We start from the raw sequence: 18,047 nt of genomic DNA on the forward strand, positions 1-18,047 counted from the left end.
GACACATGAATAGAGCTGGGCAATAAATTCATGGGGCTCCGAAAAAAGTTGAGAATGAAGATTTGGCGAGCAGCGCTACGCAATAACTCGCGGGGCTCCAGACTCGAAGGTGGAGGACACATGAATAGCGCTGGGCAATAAATTCATGGGGCTCCGAAAAAAGTGGAGAATGGAGAATTGGCGAATAGCGCTACGCAATAACTTTGCGGGGCTCCAGACTCGAAGGTGGAGGACACATGAATAGCGCTGGGCAATAAATTCATGGGGCTCCGAAATTAGTGGAGAATGGAGAATTGGCAAACAGCGCTAGCAATAACTTCGCGGGGCTCCAGACTCGAAGGTGGAGGACACATGAACAGCGCTAGGCAATAAATTCATGGGGCTCCGAAAAAAGTGGAGAATGGAGAATTGGCGAACAGCGCTACGCAATAACTTCGCGGGCTCCAGACTCAAAGTGGAGGACACATGAAAGCGCTGGCAATAAATTCATGGGGCTCCGAAAAAAGTGGAGAATGGAGAATTGGCGAACAGCGCTACGCAATAACTTCGCGGGGCTCCAGACTCGAAGGTGGAGGACACATGAATAGCGCTGGCAATAAATTCATGGGGCTCCGAAAAAAGTGGAGAATGGAGAATTGGCGAACAGCGCTACGCAATAACTTCGCGGGGCTCCAGACTCGAAGGTGGAGGACACATGAACAGCGCTAGGCAATAAATTCATGGGGCTCCGAAAAAGTGGAGAATGGAGAATTGGCGAACAGCGCTACGCAATAACTTCGCGGGGCTCCAGACTCGAAGGTGGAGGACACATGAACAGCGCTAGGCAATAAATTCATGGGGCTCCGAAAAAAGTGGAGAATGGAGAATTGGCAACAGCGCTACGCAATAACTTCGCGGGGCTCCAGACTCGAAGGTGGAGGACACATGAACAGCGCTAGGCAATAAATTCATGGGGCTCCGAAAAAAGTGGAGAATGGAGAATTGGCGAACAGCGCTACGCAATAACTTCGCGGGGCTCCGACTCGAAGGTGGAGGACACATGAACAGCGCTAGCAATAAATTCATGGGCTCCGAAAAAGTGGAGAATGGAGAATTGCGAACAGCGCTACGCAATAACTTCGCGGGCTCCAGACTCGAAGGTGGAGGACACATGAACAGCGCTAGGCAATAAATTCATGGGGCTCCGAAAAAAGTGGAGAATGGAGAATTGGCGAACAGCGCTACGCAATAACTTCGCGGGCTCCAGACTCGATGGTGGAGGACACATGAACAGCTAGGCAATAAATTCATGGGGCTCCGAAAAAAGTTTGTTGGCAGGACCAAACGGTCCACCGGTTTTTTCCACCTAAAAGGCAAACATGCTTTTTGCAAAGAAAAATAAATCATTCGCGAGAGCACCATATCTTAGAGAAACAATATACTTGTGCCAAGGGTAATCTTCCTTGTAACCGAGAATGAAGGGCAGGATGTCAACATTTAGCTTTTAAATGAACATGCAGGGGAAACATCGGGCTAAGCTGAAAATAAATCACTCATAGTGTATAAAACTCACACAGGCAAGTGTTTCACCTATTCCCAAACCATAACTGCACCATGACTTTTTTTGCACACGATTTCCTATCGAATCAGAGATCACACGTACGATCACGGATCAATAGGATTTTTCGAGGGTAGTGTTTTTGGAGAGGAAATGGGTGTTTCGGTCTTTTCCTCTTTGTTCATGTGGGGTGGGATATCGCCAGTCGAGAATGACTTTGAATGGCAATTCAAAGGAAGAGACACCAAAAATGGGTTTTCCTTTGCCGACAGTCACTTATCTTGCCGAAAATTTATCTGGTCTGAAGATTTTCATTCCTTTCTTTCATTGATCGAGAATTACTCTGTTTTCCTCCGATCTTTTCCATTTTCACTTCCTTTCGATCTTCGATGGGAATCCTTCTTTTTCTTTCTTTTTTATTTTCTTTTTCTTTCTTTTCTTTCTTTCTTTTCATTTCCTTCCTTTCTTTGGGAAATCAGGTTTTAGCATTCTATTTGCTCTCCCTTGAGGAGATTCCGCTGTCCTTTCTTCGGGGGAAAGATGAGGATTCTTTTGATAGGCCAAGGTTCAAAAAGTCTAAGGTTGTGTTTCAATGGGGTCTTTTATCGTGGGAACCCAATCTTGATATCTGGGGCAAAACAAATTTGGGTGTCAAGGTGTCGGTCTCGGGCCGAACTCCCATATTACTCCACAAGGCACGCGTGACAATGATGATTTGAAAACAACGTGCAAAATTAGTCATGGCTACAGCCAGGTGGGCACTCAAGCATCCCGTTTATGGCATTGTGATACTACGGTTGGGAATTTACACAAACAGACCCAACGTTTCCAAGTTATGTTCTTTCATCAGTTCAATGAATTCATCCATTCTTATCTCGGTTATTCGGAAAATAAACTCTTAGCGTCAGTCCCTTGTTTCCAGAAGATACGTTTGCTCTTTACGAATGATTTATACTTCTTAACTATAACATGTCGACCTTCGCGGTCTTTCTTTCTTTTTCCTTTTTGTTTCATTTTTATATATTCACAAAATTATACACCTATGGTCCTTTATGAAGAAATTTTCTTTGTATATCTACACTCTTATACATGACAAACTTTTTCTGTATACGCATTGGAACTCTCTCTCTTTACGTCACACGGTCAAACCCTATTTACATTCAAAGATCTTTTTCTTTTTCTCCAACGCACACCTATGGTTCATACAAAAGTTTCTTTATATACACTCGTTGTTCACACACACAAGAATTTCTCTACACGTATTTTTTTATAAAAACCTTCTATGCATATTTTCCTTTTTCTTTATATACGCAGACATTTTATTCACAACACTTCTTTCTTTTTTTATCATGATTTTGGTTCATTTTATTTTTAGGACGACATTCCTAAATGAAAAATTCCACACGATTCCGGAATTTCAACAGACACTATTGGCAACAACGAAACAAATACTAACGTAACGACTCAAATGATATATATGTACAAAACAAAAGTCAATCAAAACGAAACAAAAGTTAGTCCCTCAAGTCATAGAAATAAGATAACATACAAATGATAAATGATGGAACATACGAATTTGGGGATCCCACGGTCATGTGGCTCCGCATGCCACCAGACCTTGGGTCACGGTAAACAAAAAGTGGGGTGGTCGACAAAAGTAGGGCTTTTGCTCCTACATATCCTCAATTTGTGATGAGGAACTCAGACCTACGTAGTTCTTGATAACTGTGAGACTAAAAATAGTCTCGGTGTTTTCTTTACCAAAATGCGAACATGCTTTAGTAAAGAGACAAAACTTCCAACTGATCAGAGCAACATATGCTTTTTGGATGAAAAACAATGTGTCTATCGGGGAAGGAGAGTATGCTGATGAAATTTTATCATAACGGTAAATGAGATTTTGGATGTTAGCATTTCGTTTCTAAACGACCATTTAGAGGAAACGCTGGGTCCAACAAAGATAGGTGAAAATCACTCAAAGTGTATCAATCTCACACAGGTAAGTGTTTTATCCTAATTCCGAACCATAGATATGTCATGACTTGATTTTGCAAATCATTCCCTATCAAATCAAAGATTACATGCGTGATCATGGATCAATAGGACTTATTTTGGGAATGGTTTTTAGGTGGGGAATTTGGCTTTGAGTGTTTTTCCCTTTTCCTTTTCTGTTTTTGTTTAGTGCGTGGCGAGAAAGTCGCTAGCGCACAGGATTTTGTCGGCAATCAAAGGGAGAGGACCACTTTAGGTTGTGGTTTCCTTTTTCTTGGTGACAATTTTGTACTGTTCAGATATTGTCTGGTCCAAAGACCTTTTGGATGTTTCTTTTGTTTTCTTCTGATCCTTGATCGGGAATTTTCTTTCCTTTTTTGCTTTCTCCCACTCTTTGATTGGGAATTTTTCTTTTTTTTCTTTTTGTTTTCCGAGGGCAAGGATTGACATTCTCACCCTGGGTCAAGGTTTATGATAAGTTGGGATTTTGGCTCAAGGCTTGTAGAACGGCTGGTCATGATATATGTCAGGGTTTGGCCAGCGGTTTGGGGATAAAGGGGATGTCCTACATTATTTCCATGATACACATGCAACAATGATGATTAGGAAATTTTATGCAAAACTGGTCATGCATGCACCCATGTGGACACTCAAGCATCAAGTTTTTATGGTCATGTGACACTAGGGCTCAGGATTCATTTTCCCTATTTTAAGTCAACCTAGTGTTTCCAAAATATGTTTTTTTTTTCAATTCATGCATTCATCCGAGTCCATTTTGGGCGTTCGGGAAAATTTTCACAGCACTCACCCTTCAGGTGTATACACATTTTTTCAAAAACTGGTTATGATCAGTGAATTTTTCAAAGAAAAGCTGGAAGTTATCTCTTTTCACAAGCATGTTGTTTTTTAGCTAGACAACCTTTTTTCTATTTTTTTTCTTCTTATTCTTTTCTTGCTCGCTCTCTTTTTGCTCTCTTTTTTTCATGAGGTATTTTGCTACCTAAACATACGTATATTTTTGTGAGGTATTTTGCTATATACATGCATATCCAAGGTATCTTGCTACCTAAACATACATATATACATTTTGTGAAGTATTTTTGCTACATACATGCATATTCAAGGTATCTTTCTACCTAAACATACATATATATATTTTGTGAAGTATTTTTTGCTACACACATGCATATCCAAGGTATCTTTCTACCTAAACATACATACATACATATATATATATATATATATATATATATATATATATATATATTGTGAGGTATGACTACCTTCCGAGCTTGTGCTTGTTTTATTTAAATTCCTAGGATCATGAGCAACTAGGTGTGTCCTGCTATGACTTGAGAAACAAAGGTGATCAGATAACAAGCAGAGATTTAAAAGGTACTAGGTTGCCTCCTAGTAGCGCTTGTTTAACGTCTTGAGCTGGACGCATGATGGCTTGTCGGTCATGTACCTAGTACTTTGCTTACCTTTGGCTTTGGACTTGGTCGCCTATTGGTCGGCCATGGGTCGTGAGCAATGATCTAACCTTTTTGTGGATGAGCTGAGGTCACCTCTAGAGGTGATGGTGGTGCGTCTGTTGCCCGCTGTCGGCCATCCCCAGGCTGCTGTGGTGTTTTGCCCTGTGCCTGCCTTGGGACGCAGTACTTCTTGATGAAAGCTCGATTAGTAGGGGGCCTAATGCCCTTGCTGGAGGTGACAGGCACTCCGTAGAACTGACAGAGACCCGCAATTAGAGCTTGGCAACTCCAAGACCCTGTTGGACTTCTTCGGGTCCACTGGGTGTCTTGCGGGCGCGATCCCTGCAAACAATAGATGACATCAGAAATCAGTTGAGCGATGTGCATACTTACCTATGTCATGACGGACAGACCAACCGATCCATCTGCAGGGGGGAACGGGCACCCTGTAGGACTACAGAGGCCCGTAACCAAAGTTGGAAACCCCAGGGCCCTGTTGGACTTCTCCCGGTCCACTGCGTGTCTTTGTGGGCATGATCCCTGCAAACAATAGATGACATCAGAAATCAATTGAGCCATGTGCAAACTTACCTATGTCATGACGGCACAGACCAACTGATCCATCTGCAGGGGGAGATTGGCATTGTGGTCGCTGGGCAGAATATTGCTAAATAGCAACGTCATCCACGTGAGAGTGGTCATGTTTGTGCGCATGATCCACACTCGTCTTTTTGCAGCGGCACGGGGGAAATCTTGCCCCGGTATGCATAGTAGACGCGTGATAGCCTCCCTCTCTGGATGTGCTCGCACAGTTGGTCGCCCTCCAATATCAGGGGGTGGCCCAGGAACTGATAAAAGGAAACTACTGGCCCCTTAACCTGGAGCGCAAGTCTCGGTTAAGCATCTAAGGGCAAAGGACCTTATATTCTCTTAAGGTGTGGATATGGAGCACACTGAAAATGAGGACGCGTAACCCACTAAAGGCAAGGGCGTGCAGCCCTCTGCAGGCGAGGATGTGTAGTCCTCTGATGGCGAGGACATATAGTCCTCTAAAGGTGATAGGTACTAGTACCCAAGGGTCCACCTTTATGAGAAAGCAAGAGATCGACTCATCGAGAGGGCCGGTCATCCAACATGATTGGACACGAGATGTAGGAAATCTATGCAGTTAACATGATTTTTAGGGATGCAGACGCATGCAACCTTTGTCGTGAAGTTTGGTAATGCTGACCTCATATGAAACAATTCAATGCAATGGAAAGTTGTACAATGTTCATGACATTCCTTCCCTATTTTGTGATTTTGATTTTGATTTAATTTTTTTGGAAAACACAGATTGACTGTCCTTTTGAAAAAGGTGATAATTCATGCAACCTTATCCTATCTTTTGCAAATCTCTCCGGGAACTCCCTCAGAGTGTATATTCTGTTTGATTTAGTCACTTGACCATTTTGGAGTGACGGCAATGGAGCCATTAGACGTTTAACCAATCCATTGAAATTCCAGGGTTTGTCCCCTTTTTTTTTAAAAAAAAAACATCGATGGGTGAGAACTTTTGATCTGCCCCTATGTTCACTTGAGGCTCATGCATGATGCCCCTCATTGCCCCAGTGTAAGGCTTTGAGGTACCAATTGTTATCTTTCGTCATGACCTTGTACCTGGGAACCTATTGGGTGAAAACTTCTAATCTGCCCCTAGGTTCGCTTGAGGTTTTTACATGGTGCCTTTCATTGCCCCAGTGTAAGGCTTTGAGGCACAATCGTTGTCTTTCGCCATGACCTTGTAGCAAGGAACCTATTGGGTGAGAACTTCTAATCTGCCCCTAGGTTCGTTTGAGGTTTATGCATGGGGCCTTTCATTGCCCCAGTGTAGGGCTTAGAGGTACCAATTGTTGTCTTGTTTTTACAACCTCGTAGTGAGGAAGAATGAAAGACGCAGTTGATTCTTGCAAAAAGAATTTTCCAAGGACGAGAAATAGTTGAAGGATCTTTCAGTTGATGGATTAAGTCAAATGACTCCTATGTAGAAGCAAGATGTTTTGATGTCTTGATGATGCTAAAGGATCAAGTGCTTCTAAGTTTTATTCAAGACAAGAATCCAAGAAAATCAACATATATGATCCAGTTGATCTCTAGAATCTTTAGGAAGAAGTTTCCAAATTGAAAAAACAAAAGGTTTAACCAAAGAATTCTATCATTTCAAATTGAGATTTTCTCTCTTGTAATCGATTACCAGCAGCTGAAAATATTTATCACAGTCACTAGAAATTTGAATTCAAAATTTATAATGTGTAATTGATTACGCATGGATGGTAATTGATTACCAACAGTTTATTGAACGTTTTAATTCAAATTTTAAAGCCTGTAATCGATTACACAAGTCTTGTAATCGATTGCCAGAGGGGATTTTCAGAAAATAATTTCCAAGAGTCACATCTATTCAAATGGTTTATGAATGGCCATCAAAGGTGACTTGGAAACACGAATTTAAAGGGAGTTTTCATTGCCCAAAAAGTTTTATCCTTTCAAAAGATTAAGAGTTTTTCTGAACTGAACTGTCTTATCTTCTCAAAAAGATTCCTTGGTCAACCACTTGCATATTCAATAAGGAATTTTGATTGATCTTCATTGTACAATCTATCTCTTTTAAGAGAGATCTCTTCTTTTCTTCTTCTTATTTCTGAAAAGGGATTAAGAGACCCTGGGTCTCTTGTTGTAGAGGATTCCTGAACACAAGGGAAGGGTTGTCCCTGTGTGGTTCATACTTTGTAGAAGGAATTTTTACAAAGAGAGTGGAAAATCTCAAGTGGGTTGCTTGAGGACTGGACGTAGGCACGGGAAGTGGCCGAACCAATATAAATCAAGTTTGCATTCCTCTCTTCCCTTAAACTTTTTTTTTTATTGCTATTTATCTTTTGCTTTAAAGAAGTTTATTTTGAATTGTCTTTTGAGTAATTCATGTTAAGGGTGCATTGTTAATCCAAAAAGAGAGAGTGAAAGTTTAATTGGGGAATAGCCTTTGTATCTTAATTCAACCCCTTTTTTTTTCTTAAGGTAACTGAGGCCATTTGTCCAACATCCTATTCTTGATAACTCACTTCTCTCTAAAAGACAAACTTTCCGGAATGATAAAATGAGGTCACATGAACGTCTTGAAAACACAGTCAATCAAATGCTTCTTTTTTTTTCTTTTTGAACTCTTTTTTTTATTATTTTTTTTTTATTTTGAAACTTATTGGTTTTGAACTTTACTCGTTGTTTTACGGCACCCCCACCAACGTGCAAGATGAGTAATCTTTGATTGAACGGTCTTGGAAGTCCAAACTCAGGAGCACAGGTCGCTTGAGCAAACAGACCAATGGCTTGCACCCACATTTTGGTGAAAGTTGAATAAGCAAAGATGCATCATTAGAGACATCTAACAACAGCTTTCAAAATTTCCCCATGTGTGGCATCTCTTGTCAATGTTAGGATTTACACACGATTCTCCTCAAATTTCAGCCAGCATCAATTAGACCTTGCACCTTACGCTTCAGAGCCCTACAATGCTCAATGGAACGCCCCGGGGCTTCTCCGTGACAAGCACACGTTGCGTTCGAATCGTATTCTCAGAGAAATGGAGGTTGATGAACCTTGGCTGGGGTTATGGCTACCATTGAATTATCAAGTAGATATGGGAGCAAGTTAGCATAGGACACTGGAATTGGGGTGAATTCTACAGGCTTTTTCACTGCAAAATTCATTTCTTGGTTGGTGTTTTGGTTTATGCTAAAGGTGGTGTTTGTCATTGGAAGTGCGGTACGTAGGCTTTGTGGTTGATTTTAGGGATGGCCTTTGTGGATGACTGGGTGGGGGGTAATGAGAAGGGTTGTTATTGGCTGAGTAATGACATTGTTGGGTTGGTGGGAAACTTGGTAGTATAAGAATGACAGTCACAACATAGGTTTCTCCCTCCTTCTCATCCTCTTCACTTGCCCCAGTTTTTTTTTTTTTTTGCATTTATCAAACACAAGATGATCAGATTTGCCTCTTTTTAGACCCACTTCGATCATTTCGCCGGCGAAGACCAAATCCGCAAAGCTTGAAGGTGTGTAACCCACCATTTTCCATAGTAGAAAACTGGTAATGTGTCTACTATCATTGTCATCATTTTTTTCATCATTGAGGTGCCACTTGAGCTGCCAGGTTCTCCACCTTTGGGTGTATTCTTTGAAAGATCCGTGCCCCCTTTTTGCACATGTTTTGTAGTTGCATCCTATCCGAAGCCATTATACCGACACTGCCTAACGAAGGCAACCATTAGGTCCTCCCAAGAATGGACTCAGGAAGGTTCCAAGTTAGTGTACCAGGGAATAACTACCCCAGTAAGACTTTCTTGGAAGGAATGTATCAACAATTCCTCATCTTTTGCGTATGCCCTCATCTTCCGACAATACATCTTTAGATGGTTCTTGGGGCAAGTAGTCCCCTTGTACTTGTCAAAGTCCAACACCTTGAACTTGGGAGGGGTGATGATATTAGGTACTAGGAACAACTCTTCTAGGTTAGCAAAGGCATAATCTTCACCTCCTTCAATGGCCCTAAGCCTTTCCTCTAGATGATCCAACTTTCCCATTTCTGCCATAGCATGAGGGTTTTTACTTATTGTGGAATGCCAGAGGTGTAGTTGTGGGTGATACTGAGGACCCTCCAAAGTGTTTTGTAGGGGTATACCACCAACTGCTTGCCCTCCAGTGGCATATTCGAGGCAAGGCTCGAAGTCGGCTAGATTGTGGTGGGGAATTTCATATGTCTCCCCCACAGTTTAAGAGACATGTGCATGATCAGTTTAGGATTGCTGGCTCTCAATGGGTATAGGAGTGGAATTATTGACATTCTTATTGGGAGTGTACGCCACATTGGGTGGTGTATAGTTGAGAGGCAAGCCATATGGCGAGAAGGCGTGCTCATTTTGAATTTGCACATCATGGGGGCCGCCCGTACTTCCCAAATCTTGCCTACCATAGCTGAGGTTGGATGATTCATTTGGTTGAGGCCAGATGGGGGCATCGGGTTCACCTTAGCAACAGTGATGGTAGCGGCAATTGTAACCGCATTGGCTTCCATTATCTTCTTCATGCTCATCATGGCCTCCATCATTGTGGCCATTTTCTCTTTCATGGCCTCCATGTCGGCCTTCACCTTCTCTTGCACCTCCTCTGCTTTACCCATTACTCTAGCTCTAGCACAGGTTCGGTAAGGGCGCCGTAAAGCGGGTTCTTTTCTTTTTTATAACAATGATTAAGTTCTCTCTCTTTCTTTTTTTCTTTTTTTTTTTAAGGAAAGAATGCAATGAACAATGCAACCAATGAAAAGCATGGATGTATGCGAATGATGCACAGTTGAAGTATTATGAATTTTTACGCAGGATATGGGGTTGAATCAATTTAGATTTTCAACTTGGTCCATGACATCTTCGTCAAGGTGAAACTGGAAGTAACAGGGACATCGACAACCCTAAATGTGTTTGGCAGTAGACGAAGCAGCGATGTAACACGATCAATCTTTTGCCCCAATTTTTTGCAAGATGGTTACTTCCATACTTCAACTTGACTCGATGAACCTTTTCGTAAAAGCGCGAGCTTGGTTCAACCCCATAACCCAGGGAATGGCAATTTTGATCGCCAATACTTCATCAACAATTCATAGGGATGCAAGACTCGGGAATATGCATGCTATGCATGGAAAATGTAATTATGAGATTGAGATGCCCGAAGAAACATCCTTTCTTAGTTAACCATGCATTAGGTACCATGTTCAATCATTTTGTTTTTAAGTGAAATGGGTTTATGATCCCAACATGGTTGGCTCATGGTACCGAATATATGCAACTAAGAATGCAGCGTGAATTTTCGCGCTTTCTTTTTTTGTTTTTGTCAGTTGAAGGGGAACACGCAAGGGTCACGCATGAGCAAACATGAAAACAATTAGTATGCAATTTGTAGATCAAAAAAGTTTGTTGAACACATATGCATGATGATGCAATGACTCATGCAAAATGTGATGTGATAACGGACAAATGCAGGAACGATATGTTCATTATGATGCTGAAGAGATGTTTTTGCGGTGCATGATATGAATGCATTTACGGACACAAGAGCCCGGAAAATCATCTCTCCTTACTGTGCATTTGGGGGTGCAATGCCCCATGTGTGCAGTTAAGAAGACGATATGGATCTTCCGACTTCCCACGACAAAAGACGAGACCCACATACAATGCATGTGTGACGGCATGATGCAGATGCGCAAAAGCGCAACGGGGGGATTTACACAGCATGGCAATATCCTCAAATAATCATACAACTAAGGCGTACATGACCATTAGGTTATATGCATGACAGTGTTTAAAATGGCACGCAGCGTGTTTGCTCCGTGCCCCTATTTTAGGGACCTATAAGATAATATCTAGGGGTCTCTAATAACTACTCCCAACAATTCATAGCTCCCACGACTATTTTCTAGAGGTATCATCACTCAAGATAATAATATTGTGGCGGTATGGAATACCAGCGACAACATATTATAAAGAGAGAAAGCTCTAGACGAGGTTTCACTATTATCAAGCAAGTCAGAGACCTAGCATGATCATAGATTCACCTCCACTCCTTAGATTCCCATGAACCCAGGTATAGGGCCCCTTTTTTACTCAAACCCGTGGGTGCTTAGAATGTAGTGTAAAGAATGCAAAATAGACAACAGTTATTTACATTTAACACAGTTCAACAAATGCACACACAAAGTTTCACAAATCCACAATTCCTTAAAATAGGCCTAACTCACAAAAATAGTCCCCAGTGGAGTCGCCAACTGTCGCAACGTGCCCTTTTGCGGGCGAGCGAGGCGAGGCTCACGGGTGCGCTTTCCAAAGGAGGAAAAGATGCGCAGAGTCGCCACCAACGTTTATTTGTGGAAAACGTCAGGAAAACCGAAGGAAACCGGTCAAAATGAAAATTCTAAGTTCGGGAGTTGTATTTACGTTTGAGGAAGGTATTAGCACCTCTCACGTTTGTCTCAAAGGACAACAACCTATTTTTTAGCATTGTGGAAATTGTATTGCCTTAACTTTTATTTCTTTTTATTTTTTGAGGTCGACAAAAGCGGGGCTTTTGCTCCTACGTACCCTCCTTTGGAGAGGAAATCAGACCTGCGTAGTTCTTTCTTAAGAGTGAATCAAGCGATTCTTTTTACTTGAATTTGTGATCATTTTTAAGGCGTTGGACCTTAAAAATGATCCTTTTTACTTGGTAAGAAACTGAAATGATAAACTTTGAAACCCTATTTTTTGTGGACGAGCTTGACTAGGCGAGTTGATTTTAGCCTTAGTTTCACTTTAGTTATTAGTCAATCCAATTAAGAATGAGAAATCCCAAAGAGAAAACGTCCGATTGATTTTTTCACTTCATTTTACTAAAAGATATTTTTTATTATTATATTATTATTTTACCTCTTTTTTTATTTCCAACGTGGTTACGGCACGACCGAACGGTCGGAATTCATTTTAACCGAAATTAACGGATGATACAATTCAAATGATCGGTGGAAATTTATTTTATTTTTTGATTAGGCGAGAAATGACTTAAATAAATGACTGAAGCACGTCAAAAGGGGGTATAGAAAGCGAATGAAAACGAGACTAAAAATACATGAAACAAAATGTGGACCATCACGGGTACATAGAATGAATTGAAAAGCTCGGTTTGGGGTACTTACTAGTTGAAGACTGAAAAAAACGAAGAACGAACAATGAATGTTGAAGAACGGTTGAAAATCTTCGCTTAATTACTCACGGAAACGTTACGGAAGCGCCTCGGCTTGGATTTTCTTCACGGAAACAATTTTCCTCAGCAATTTCGAGAGAATAAGAAGTGCCAAGAAGGTTGAACCCCTTCCCTCTTCACTCCTCCCCCTATTTATAGCAAAATAGGGGAGGAGCTTGCCACCTAGCTCGCCCAGGCGAGCAAGGTTGCTTCCTCCAGAAGCAACAGCCTTCTGGAGGAAGAATCTGGAAGGCCCAAGTGGGCCTGATAGCTATTTGTACCCCCCTTTTTACAAAATGCACCCCCTTTACCTTTTTTGGTAATTCTTTTTTCGTAACGTTACGAAACTTTATGAATTTCGTAACGATACTTATTTTCCTTCCGCAAGGTTACGAATCCTTACGGATTATGTATTTACTCTTTTTTAGCTTTCGAAGAAGTTACGAAAACTCACGGATTGCGAAAAACACCTCCTTTCGATTTCCGTCACATTACGGAATTTTCACGGATCGCGTAAGCCTGCTTCCTTTTGATTTTCGGCACGTCTCAGGACTTCACATATTGTGCAACAAAGGGTGCCAAGTATCTCGAAGCGGCCAATCAAAGGTTGTATATCATCAAATAATAATCCCCGGACGAAATTAGGGTATGACAAGTTGCCATTGATTACTTCACCAAATGGGTGGAAGCAGCCTCATATGCTAACATGACTAGGAATGTGGTGGTAAGATTCATCAAGAAGGAGATAATTTGAAGAAATGGGTTTCCCAGAAAGATAATCACCGATAATGCAACCAATTTGAAAAACAATATGATGAAGGAGATGTGTGAGGATTTCAAGATCCAACACCATAATTCGACACCTTATCGGCCTAAGATGAATGGGGCAGTTGAGGCTGCCAATAAAAATATCAAGAAGATCGTTCAAAAGATGACAATGTCATACAAAGATTGGCATGAAATGCTACCCTTCACATTACATGGTTATCAAACTTTTGTGTGCACTTCTACTGGGGCAACCCTGTTCTCTTTGGTGTATGGGATGGAAGTTGTGCTCCCTTTTGGGGTGGAAATTCCTTCTTTGAGAATTCTAGTAGTCAGGATTGGAAGAAGTGGAATGGGCCCAGGCTCATTTCAACCAGTTAAATCTTATTGAGGGAAAGAGATTGGTTGTCATAAGTCATGGGCGGCTACATCAGAGCGGAATGAAAAATGCATTTGACAAAAGAGTTTGCTGGCGTGAGTTCAGCGAGGGGGATCTTGTTTTGAAGAAAGTATCGCATGTTCAGAAAGATCATCGAGGTAAATGGGCCCTAAACTATGAAGGACCTTTCGTGGTAAAGAAGGCTTTCTCGGGCGGAGGACTGTTACTCATGAACATGGATGATGAACAGTTGTCTTCGCTTGTGAATTCTGATGTTGTCAAGCGATACTATGCATAATAGTGAGGGAAGTTTGAAGGTTTGTCTTTTGGGCCTCCCCAAGGACTCATTAGGATCTTCATGTTTTAGGCTATCATTGTAAACAATAATCACAACGTTAATAAATATGAATTGATGTTTTGTATCTCTCCCTCTTATGTGTGTCTTTTTCATTTTTTATTTTTTTATTTTTATTTTTTCGTTGGGTATGAATGTATGCTCTCATGTTGCTTTCTCACATGACCCGCACTCCAGAGCCAATGGCCAAGTCTGCCCGATCAGAAGTTGCACATTCAGCACGTTCGGTGGGGGGTGGGCGTAAGTGTTGAGTAAAATTGAACAAAACACTTGGTTAATTGTTGCGCTAAATGAATGTTCAATACAAACATGCATGCGACTGCATCTTATCATCTCTAAAAGTTTTGCAAAAAAAATGAAAAGTTATTTGGGTTATGATAGGCGCCACGCATGAGCCTTGAGTAGACCTAGGGACAGATAAGAAAGGCAGTACGAGCGTTTTAAACATTTGCATGTTAATGTTCTTTTTCTCAAGGCATTAGAGCAGATGCCAACAGGTGCTAAGTCCACGATCAGATTTGCTTATGATCAAAGAAAATAATTATGGAGGATGAGATGGCGAAGCCTCAGCCATAACCATGCGTCTGGCTAAAGACGTTATAGAAGCGATCCTGGGAGGCAACCTAGTATTTTTGAACTTTGCTTTTTAATTTTATATCTTATACCTCATATCACAAGTTTGTGTTGTTTAAATTCTTATTTGTTTGAACTATTTTTCTTTGAATTTTTAGGATTATACTTAATTATAAAGCTTTTTATGAGATTATAACTAAAATGTTCATGCAAAAAAATAATTAATTAAAAAAAAAAGAGGTTTAACTCGCCTGTGCAAGTGCACGTCTGGCGTAAAAATAAGAAGGGGGGATGAAATCAGATTTCACCCCCACCTAAATATCACACTTCCTTTTCTTCCTTCTTCATGAAAGCCTCGCCCCTTTCCCCCATAGCTCCCCCAAGCTACTTTATTTTCATCAAAATTCTTCATTTTGCACACACCACTCCATCCCCTTCAAGTAAGTATCACACCTCTATCTAATTTTACTTTTTTCTTGTAATATTTGGTGTTTTGGTTGTTGCTTTCTTTGCAATGGTTTGCAAGATGATTTGTATGTGAACGAATTATCAAAACACTCAGATTGGTGGCTGTGCTGGATGGCTCCAGGCCTATCCTTGGTTTTTTATGAATTTGCATGTCATGCTTGCTCTTTGTCCCTCATTTTGCATGTGACAACATATGCACACCAAGTATTTGATGAAATGCCACAATGGTTAGACTATGTTCTCTTGTAAGTTTCGAAATGTTAAACATGTTTAGTCATTTAATTAAGTATGCTATCAACTCAAATTAATAATTTACATAGGGCAGTGAATTGAATTGAGAAGATTATTTGAGTTGTTAATAGGCAAGTAAACTTGTTAGGTTTGAATCACCACCTTTTTCTTGTGAAAATTGGAGCACTTAGGTGGATTGAATTTATGCTTAATGTTGTTTTGGGTTTGTGTTTTAAGGTTATTCTAGAGTGAATTTGTTCACATATTAGCTTCTTGATTGCTAAAAAATAAATTAAATATTATTAAATATATATATATATATATATATATATATATATAAAGAAGAAAAAAGAGAAAGAAAAAATTTCAATGGCTAGCTATTCTATGAAAAATAAAATTTTGCTAAAATTCTAGTTTCAACTTGTCTTTGTCACAGATGGCCCCAAAGAAACTCCCTTCTAAAAGAGCTAGGAAGACTGTTACAGGAGAAGGATCTAGTACAACTCCACCTGTAGAAATCGAGTTTGAGGGGCACCACTATTGAAGTGAGGAGTGCCGCTTTGAAGTGATTAAAGATTGGTCATTTCTCAAAGAAAGACGGGTCTAGCTAGCTAAGGGTGAGTATATGGAATTTCAGGCAGAAATTTCTAGGAGGCATTGAACACACCTAGTAGAGCCCATGACTAAATATGATCCTGAAGTAGTCATGAAGTTTTATGCAAATGCCTGGCCTACTAAAGAAGGCGTCATGGATAAGCGCTCCAGAGTGCAGGGCCAATGCATTCCCTATGACGCAGATGCTATCAACCAATTCTTAGGACATCCATTGATCTTAGAAGAGGGATATCGATGCGAATAAACTGAGAGAAGAAGCCAATTTTTAGGTTTTGATGAAGAGACCATAGGTCAGTTACTTTGCTCCCTCAGACATTATTTTGCACGAAGCATAGCAGGGAAATGCGTTCGGATCATGCGCACTAGCATGACTACTCTGACTCAAATTTGGATGACTTTTCTACTCAGCAGCATCCTTCTGAGTGACCACAACTCTGATCTCACACTGCCCAAAAGCCAGCTGGTCTACAGCATTATGACGCAGATCAGTGTCCACGTGGCACAACTCATCTTAGATTTCATCCATCAATTTGTAGGCATTGCACCTCCTAGGAACCCAGTGGACCCAGAAAATTCCAACAAAGCACTGGGATTTCCTATATTGATTACAGGTCTCTGCCAATTCTACAGAGTAACGGTCACGCCGATGAAGCTCATCCGGCCTCCCATTAATAGGTCATTCATTGAAAAATATTGCATGCCAAGGCAGGTACAGCAACATTAGCCGGCGGCAGACGCACCACCACCTCCTCCATATCAGCCACCATCTTTGGAGTCCATCTCAGCCCACATGCAGAGGATGGAACTCCAAATCATAAGGGCCAGATGTAGTTAAATGGCAACTTCTACCATTATACACTGCACCAACATCACCAGGATCCTAACCCTTACCCTTGGCCTACTCCCGAGCAGTTCAGAGCCACTGTGGCATGGCCTGGAGATAGGCCTAATTTTCAAGAGAAGGCAGGACCTGTAGATGCTCAAGGAGCTGCCCAAGGAGACGAAGGTGGAGCTGAGGATGATGGAGACATGGCAGATCTGCTTGATTACTTCATTAGAGGAGACTGAGCTCCTCGACCATGATCTTTTAAATTTGTGAACTTGTCTTTATCTCATTTATTTGCTTTTAGTACTTTGTTACATTATTTATTGTGGTGATTGTTCTGGAAAAAAACACCTGTACGAGGTTATTTTTTCAATTAATTTGCGCGCTTTGATGTTCTGATGGTGTAGTCATAGATTATAACTCTTTCTAGGACTCAAACCATTTCATTTCTTGAACCTAACATACTTTTGAAAGAATCAACAACCAGTACTCTTTGAAAATTTTGTAGATCAAAACATGACAAAAAGGTTTTTGAAAAAGAAATATTGAGGATGAAAATAATGAAGAAATTTCCTAAATACCAAATGGACTAAGATTTTTTTGCATGTACTTGGTAAAAGAACAATCATCGAAGCACTAATTTAACCTGAATGTGGAAACATGCCTTAAGTTTTAGTGACTGTGAATGACCACAAATTTTATATTGAGTGTCCGCATGGATATGTTCTATGATTAGTTTTGCATGAATTTCTAATTGTCATAACATATGATTCATGGAAGTGATCTGGGCATTCTTTCTTTCTTTACATTTTTAAGCCATTGGCCAAACAGTTGTCCCAATGTACATTATTTTCATCATTTGCAAGCCCTTTAAGTCAAACACTTGATTTTTATTGGAACACTAACCTAGGATGAAAGTTTCCTACCTTACCATAGGATAGGAGAGCAGGGGTGTTTTCAAGGGAGATTTCTATCATTTAGTGGCTAGTTATGGGTTTTGAAGGAAGTTAGATGTTTATCAGGAAAGAAAGGAAG

This window comes from Glycine max, chromosome 12 (assembly GCF_000004515.6).
Source record: "Glycine max cultivar Williams 82 chromosome 12, Glycine_max_v4.0, whole genome shotgun sequence".
NCBI classification, from domain to species: domain Eukaryota; kingdom Viridiplantae; phylum Streptophyta; class Magnoliopsida; order Fabales; family Fabaceae; genus Glycine; species Glycine max.